The sequence below is a fragment of the Pimephales promelas genome, chromosome 5 (assembly GCF_988280905.1).
Source record: "Pimephales promelas chromosome 5, fPimPro1.hap1.1, whole genome shotgun sequence".
In the NCBI taxonomy this organism is placed as follows: Eukaryota; Metazoa; Chordata; class Actinopteri; order Cypriniformes; family Leuciscidae; genus Pimephales; species Pimephales promelas.
In genome coordinates this window covers 6,514,714-6,523,232 of record NC_142773.1, presented here as the reverse complement: position 1 = coordinate 6,523,232, position 8,519 = coordinate 6,514,714, and the positions used below count along the sequence as shown (strand labels likewise).

The following is an 8,519-nucleotide window of genomic DNA, read 5'->3' as shown; positions in this document are numbered from 1 at the left end:
CTCCTCCTGTCTCTCTCTCACCTTGCATAGAGGTAATTCAGCAATGAATCACCCGACGCTCATGTTAAAGTTATGTTTAAGTTCCAGCGACCCCACGTCCCAGATAGCAGGAATTTATGTGTCTGCTCGACGAGAGGTCAAGTGCTTCTCCAAAGCGCCGGGGCCAGTTCTGCAGTGGCCATCGCTTAGACGTGTTTACTGCAGGAGAGATGAAATAATTAAGTGCCCCGAGGATAAAGTCAGATTTATGATGGAATCTGTGTGCAGGACATGCAATAACTTCCCGGAGGAATTAAAAGCATTAAGGAATTCCAGTGGGTCATTTTTAGCTGTAATTGTTGAGATTGGTTTTGTGCTAACCAAATTAATTTGGATGGTCCATTTTGAACATATAGTATTACTAGCATACTCACAACATTCTTAATTCAAAATAAAGGCTCTTTATGGGCATCAACAGTTCTGAGAACATTCAGCAACAATTTATTTCAATAGTAGACTCTCTGCTTAATATCTGCTAACTCTTTATTGTGACGCTCCTCAACAGACATTATATTGACTATAAGTAACTTAGCAACTACGTCAACTTATTTTAATCCTTAACAGTGCACTAAAAACACACTAATGACAGTTAGTAGACATGTAGGTGCAACGTTACGTATAGTCAACATAATGCGTTAAACGGACCATCAAATTAAAGTCAAACCAATGGAAATTGCTTAAATTGTTTTAAAAATGTTATGCTTTTGTTGGGTCTCCCTCTATTGAGTTTAAACATCCATGTAATTCAAAATCTGGATGTAATTGGTCTGTAATAACAGTGTTATAACACAGTTATAATGTAACAACAGCGCTATAATGCAGTTGTAATGTAATAACAGTGTTAAGATACAGTTATAATGTAATAACAGTGCTATAATGCAGTTGTAATGTAATAAAAGTGTTATAACACAGTTGGAATGTAATAACAGTGTTATAATGCGGTTGTTATATAAGTGTTATAACACAGTTATAATGTATAACAGTGCTATAATGCAGTTATAATGCAATAACAATGTTATAACAGAGTTATAATGTAATAGAAGTGCTATAATGCAGTTGTCATATAATAAGTTTTATAACACAGTTATAATCTATAACAGTGCTATAATGCAGTTGTAATGTAATAACAGTGTTATACTACAGTTATAATGTAATAACAGTATTATTACAGTTATATTCAGTAACACTTTATTTTACAGTGTCCTTGTTACATATGTTACATGTAGTTTCTATGTACGTCTTGGTAATAACAGTTATGCATAATTACATGCAAATAACCCTCAACCAAACCCTAATCCCACCCTAACCCTATAGTAAGTACATGTAGTTAATTAATATTACTCAATACTTGTATATATAAACACTGTAACAGTGACACCTTAAAATAAAGTGTAACCTCATAATCTAATAGTATTTTTACACCGTGATTCCATGTCAATATATATATATATATATATATATATATCATTAGGACCTCATCAAAAAGTGAAATAATCATAGGTACCACTTAGTTGTGTTTATCAAGAGCTATTCAAATAAACTGTGACTGCCATATCTCAGACACTGAGGTCTTCATTTGACATCAAATCAGAGCTGCCATTGACTTGTGTTCATGTCATGTGGAAACTATGGGGCTCGTCTGGGTACACACGAGAGAAAAGAGACGTCTTCCCAGTTCTCATGAATGCAGATGACCTTGACGATATCAAATATTAAACCTTTAATTCCTCTACAGCCTGCTGACTGATGCTGAGCTCAGATAAAACTGCGGGGGGAGATAGGGTTTCATTTTCTTTGTTGGCTAAATGCTTGGCTGAGAGCTCCTGTCTCAGGTTGGGGGGTGAAGAGATCTGGCCCGACTTGATGATCTGAACTGCCCCTGATTTGAAGAACCCAAGCTTCAGTTCTGCACACAATGATTTCACGTCATGTTGAACATCTTTACAAACACAACAAACAGGTTTACCTCCACTCTCAACAACACAGGATCCAAAAGGGGCTTTTCACGGTGATAATGTAGAAGAACCATTTGAGTTCAAAGAAACGTGTTCTTAAAACACTTATAGTGTAAATAAAACTTCCTTTTACGGTCCAGTTACCCATGTACATACTATGAACTTATTATAGTAATTACAAGTACTGGGTAACTACTAGGTACTAACCCTGAATCTACATGTACTTACCTTGTATTAGCCATTACTTTCTATGTAAGTACACTGTAAGTACTGTACTGTAAAAGGAAGCGCTAATTTGGACATTGTTTTTAATTCTAACTATCTATAGAAGAAGGACATTGTAGGCACATGATAACAAGTCACAGTACAGAATTATGTGGCCTGTCGTTCAGACAACATAAATGACTTCAGCATGATGTCATAACCATTATGTCATAACCATAAGGAGTTCACTATAGTGTTCTTCACATATTATTCCATCAGAGAAGCTTCAATGATTCCGTTTAAGTTCCTATGATGTCATACGTTTCTTTTCAAATTACAACTGATTCTTGATAGGACTGAATGGAAGATGCAGCAAATAAACATGCATTTGTGTTCGAAAATGCAACGCATTCTCATCTTAGGGCGTTATATACTGACGCTTTTGACATTTCGTCTAAATCCAAAGCACATGGCACCCTTTAGCATCAATATAACACGCACAGAGCTTTGTTCGTTATAGGTAGGTTTAGGTCTGGGGTAGGGTTAGGGTTACACCACTAGGAGGCGCCTTCTGGCCCATATATATCTTCGTCTCATATTGACGCTAAAGGGTGCCATGTGCGTTGGATGTAGACGAAATGTCAAAAGCGTAAGTATATGACGCCTTGGGATGAGAACGGGCTGGAAAATCTTATGTGGACCACCATTTTATTTGATCAAAATACAGTAAAAACACGTTATATTGTGATGTTTTTTTTCTTTCAATTTAAAATAACTGGTGTCTTTTTGACTACACTCTAACAAATCTTGGTTTATTTTGTTATACCCAAATCCTGCGTTAAGCATTTTAGGTAATTTGTTCAGTATTTGGGTAGTTTTTGTGTAACCCAGCTCCTGGGTCACCTAACAACCCAGGGAATGAGTTATTTATCGTTGAATAAGTATGGAGCAGCTCCATCAAAATGGTGCATGTTTTCAGGTTTGTGTACTTGTATCTAAACTCTAAACAATGCTGGGTTGTTTGAACCCAAATTTGGGTAAGATATGGACAAACCCAAATGTTGGGTTAAAAATGTAATTTCAAATGAATCCAAATGAACTTTCAACAGCAATTTTTTAATTGCATTTTTAACCCAACATTTGGGTTTGTCCATATTTGACCCAAATCTGGGTTCAAACAACCCAGTATTTTTTAGAGTGCATAAATGTGTTACAGTATATTGTGCTTTATATATTTTAAATTCCTGCAAAGCAACACACGATGTGAGTCACCTAAACGAGTGTCACGTCGATCATCTTTGCGTGCCTGATGCCTTGCATAAAATGTTGTGATTTTATTCAAAAAGATACAGAATATAAATGCGTATAATGTTAAAATATGTTCTCAGAACTGTACTCTGTTTGTTTATGGCCAGGTTATGGAGCGAGTCGCCACATATTTAGTTAGTTAGAAGTTCCCCCGATGAACACGACAACAGAGACTGGTCAGTTCCACTTCAATTCCTTCTAAATGTTTATTTTACTGCTAATATTTGTTAAATGTGCTTACAATCTGTATTAAAAATGATATAAAATACTATACTGTAAAATATGATTGAAAATAAAGGAGTTATCATGCAAACCCGAGCATTTTAAAAAAGTTTAGAGGATTTAAGTTAATTCGTATAAATATTAATTAATATATGAAGTAAAAAATAAAAAGAAAGCTTTTATTATAGTAAAAATTAATTATGCTGGGTTAAATAATCAACCAAATTTGCCAGGTAAAATTAACCCAACATGTGTTCTGTCCTGTATTTACCCAGCCCTTGGGTTGAAAACAACCCAAATTAGCGCTTTTTCGACAGTATATGTCATTTATTTCTGTGATCAAAGCAGAATATTCATCATCATTACTCCAGTCTTCAGTGTCACATGATCCTTAGAAATCATTCTAATATTATGATTTGATGCTCAAGAAACATTTATGATTATTATCAGCATTGAAAACATTTTTGCAAAAACTTAAAACCTTTTTTTTTGGCATTTATGTGAAATAGAAATCTTTTTTTCACATTATAAATGTTTTTAATTTTGATCAATTTAGTGTCTCCATAATATATTTGAACAGTAGTATATGTGAATGTGATGTGATAAAACTCATAGATTTACAACGAGTCTCCAATACATGGACATTAAGAACTTAAATGAATATAGTGTAGGACTCCTGGTTGATTGGCGGCTGCGAGTGTCAGGAATCTCCTCCTCCAGACTGTCAGTGACAGGTAGTTTCTTCTGACAGCTGTGTGTGAGAGCTGACCCTCCTCTCCTATTGATACAGGAACATGGGTGGCTCATACCAAAGGGTTCATCTTTCTTTTTTTTTAAAGACCAGTAACAGTTCACGCCACAACCTTTTGCTATGACACGCAGGTGGGAGGGGCATTCTCATTCGGGAGCTCCTCTGACTGGACGAAAGTTAGTTTGACCACACACAGCTCTTCCATGCTTAAGGAAAATGTAATTCTTCCTAATAGGTATATATAATTTTTTTTACGTGCAACACATAAGCCTCATGATTTGTTATCAGACCTGCAGCGCCTCACTCATCCCTCTTTCACTCCTGAGTCATAAACACACATCTCCTCTACCTGTGAAATATTAGCGGCCCCGCTGACAGTGCGCTCTAATGGATCACCTCACACTCGACGACAGAGAACTTTATTTATGGCTTTTGTCTGTCACTCTCTCTCTCTCGCTCTCCACACCTCATGTGCAGTGAAGGCGGGGGAGACAGTTGGACGACCCCTGGGCTGTCAGCAGTCTGGGATTCTTTAGGAGCATAAGCCCTTACACACACACACACACACACACACACACACACACACACACACACACACACACACACACACACACACAGAGAGAGAGAGAGAGTTAGTTAAACTCTGGGGAAATTCGAAACCGTTTATTAGAAACACTTTGCACCCTTCAAGAACACTGGAGCCACCATAAATAATGACACCAGCAGAGCTACAGACGTGTGTGTGTGTGTGTGTGTGTGTGTGTTATGATTGAAATAGTCTGCATGAGTTGAGTAGTGGAAGACATTTGGATGTTAAATGTGATTTTTTTTTTTTTTTACCATTCCTTAAAATACATATGAACAGGATACATTACATTACTTACATTACATTAATACATGTAACATAAAAAGTGTACAGCAATTCAAATTAGTTTCATACTTAGGGTTATGGGTATGTAATTAATATGTACAGTACTTTACATTTAATATAAATGAAATGTTCTTATATAGGACCTATTGTGCTTTTTTTTAACAAACCAACTTTAGGTTGCGGTTTATTTTAAGGTGTCATTGTTACAGTGTAACTGCTGATTCATAATAATGAACTACATGTACTTACTATAGGGTTAGGGTTTGGTTGTGTAACCGAAAACTTTATTTAGTGTGTATTTCCTGTTTGAGCACGAAAAAGCTCCAAAGCACAAAGTAGTCTTGAGTTTCTTCCGGTAACGAACACGTTCATTTTAATCATTTCGCACAATAAAGGGGCGGAGCCTGGTTGAGATAGTAGTAGTGTGTTGAAACTGGTGGTTATGGTAAGGGGCGGGGCATTTGCCAAAAACATTCGAAGCGCTCAACCAATCACAACACACTGATCCAGCCGACCAATCAGAGCACAGTGTGCTTTTCAGAAGGAGGGGCTTCATAGAGACAGGAACTAAACCGAGCGTTACTGACAGACCAAGGCTATCTCACGACCAATTCGTACGAATGATTAAAAAGTGTCTGATTCGTACGAATTTGTGCGATTTGTCTAAACCCATGTGATGGGTAGGTTTAGGGGCGGGGTCAGGACACAAATCCATACGAGTGAGGTCGTACGAATTGTTACGAATTAGCCACCTCATAAAATTCGTACGAATTGCCGTGAGTTTGGGTTGGACAACAACCGCAACAATGGAGAATATGTGACCCTGCCTGTGAAAACCCAGCTAAAGTCATTTTTTTGTGATTCACTGTTTTCTACATACAATCATCCTACATAATGTAAAGAACATTCTGTGAAAATATAACCTTGATATCTTTAATATTGACTGAGTAAGGCTGTGTCAAAGATTTACTAAATTCCGGGCTCAGAAAATCATGATTTGGAGAAATTCCATTTTTAAAAAAAGCTTATTTTTAAAACTGCAACACATTTGATCCATAATTATCCTCCATATGTGCCATATACCACATTAAAGCTGAGATTCTCCCTTTTTTAGTGATATATGACACATTTTGGGGAAAATTCTTAAAGTTTTATAAAACAGGCCTATTTATTATGATGTGCATGTCCAAAAAGCTAAAAACATTGAAACGAATGAGGCCATCACAAGAGCTTGATTGTAGCAACAATTATCATGTCAATTCAGTGGAATGATTTGTATAACTTTATTAGTAAAATGAAATATCAGTGCAAATATAATATCAATATCAAATAATTAACATGTAACATTTCGGCAGAAAATCTCATTCTCTTACTGGGCCACGGTGTAACATTGAGTAAATCTGGAGTAAAAAATTTTTTTTTAAAAAAAATTAAAAAAATAAGTCAAGGGATAGTTCACCCAAAAATTTTAATTCTGCCATTATTTACTCAGCCTCATGTTGTTCCAAACCAGTTTGAGTTTCTTTCTTCTGTTTAACACAAAATAAGATATTTTAAAGGATGCTGGTAACCAGACAGTTGGCACACTTTTCAGCATTGAAATACTTGCAGTTGCAAGAGAAACTTATTTTCAGTTTCACATCTGGAATTCCAGCATTAGAAGCAAATTCTTCTTGTTGGTGTTCCCTCTTCAGATTCGCCAGTCTATATTAGGTTGAGGTTCAATCACCAAAACTGGCTCGTCCTCATCATCATGTTGGTTACTGCCTGAAAAAACAAGGATATTTTTTTCAATTCAAAGCAAGAGACCTAAATGGAGAACTAAACATGGGTGGGGGGGTGGGGGGGTTTATCCATTTTAAATCCACATTTAAAATGAATAATGAAGCATTTTATATGAAAATATTAGACTGGATCTGATTAATTGAGGGGAGGGCATGGGGACAAGAAACAGGTATGGCTATGGCCCTGGCTTCAATTCAGAGTGTAATCAAACAAATAAACATCATGTCATAAAAGTAATTAATTTAAACGGACTCAATTCCAACCAACAAATGTAATAATAAACATTTAAATCCACTATGTTTGCATCATAGTTTGAATTATTCTGTGTTAGCATTACATTGGCACTGACAGTATATTACATATTCAGCATTAAAAAAATTATAATGACAAAACCTTACCGTCAAATTCCTCTTCAGTTTCGTCAAAGAATGTGTCCTGTTCATCATCACCATTATCCTCCAGAAAATAATCCGCTATAAAACCCCTTAAATCATAATTTGGGCAATTCCACCGAGATTAATATCTAACAAGCTGTTTAAGCAATCAGACATTTTACGTTCTTGCACATGCTTCGGTGCTGCCATGTCAGATGTCAAAACGACGCAGTTAACAGTTAATCCAGCTAACGAATTATATTATTGACACTTATAAGACACAAATATAATAATATAATCATATTATTGGCAGAATACAGAGCTACAAAACACATAAGCTGTTCTTAAGTTAAATGTTTGGCGATGACACGGAAACACCTCCTGAGATCTGAACCGGCTGAAGTGAAGTCGCTTTTTTTCCATTGTGTTGACCTGATTGCCACTCGTGCGGATTGATTTTAAGGTCTGTTTACTCTTTCTAATAGAAAATAAGTCAAAAAGAAGTTCCTGAACTGAATGATAGGAATCAGCAAGTGTTGTTGCGCTGAAAAATAAACCCGGATACGATTGAAATCAATGTTAAAGCCCGCGTCCGGTTTTTTTTTTGCTGCGCAAAAGTATAACGTAGTGTCAATAAAATCATTAATTTTAGTATTTATCATGTTATAAATTAAAATTTGAGTATTGAATCTCAAACCCCTTGTAATAATCTATCATTTACAGCAATAAACACACATTACCTATTTTTGTCATTTTTATGGCTATGACTACTTTGACGCTCTTTTATTCATAATTAGATTCTGCGACTTTAGCCGGGGTTCCACAGGCGGAGTCACATATAGTGAAAATAATGTGATTTATGAACATTCAAGCATGAAAACCTGTTCTGGTCAACCCGATCTCACGGGAATTTGTACAAATTTTACGAGGTGGCTAATGCATAACAATTCATACGACGTCACTTGTACAAATTAGTACGATTTTGCTAAATCGTACATATTTTACGAATT

The 8,519-nt window shown here is 35.9% G+C and overlaps 1 long non-coding RNA gene across 1 annotated transcript; it reads right to left on the bottom strand.

The window, feature by feature from the left end:
* Positions 1 to 6,619: 6,619 nt before the first annotated feature.
* LOC148981329 (uncharacterized) lies at positions 6,620 to 8,191 on the bottom strand. The gene is made up of 2 exons (XR_016168616.1): positions 7,534 to 8,191; positions 6,620 to 7,117 (listed from the first exon to the last, which is right to left on the bottom strand). It is a non-coding gene; the product is annotated as an uncharacterized LOC148981329 (long non-coding RNA).
* Positions 8,192 to 8,519: the final 328 nt, after the last annotated feature.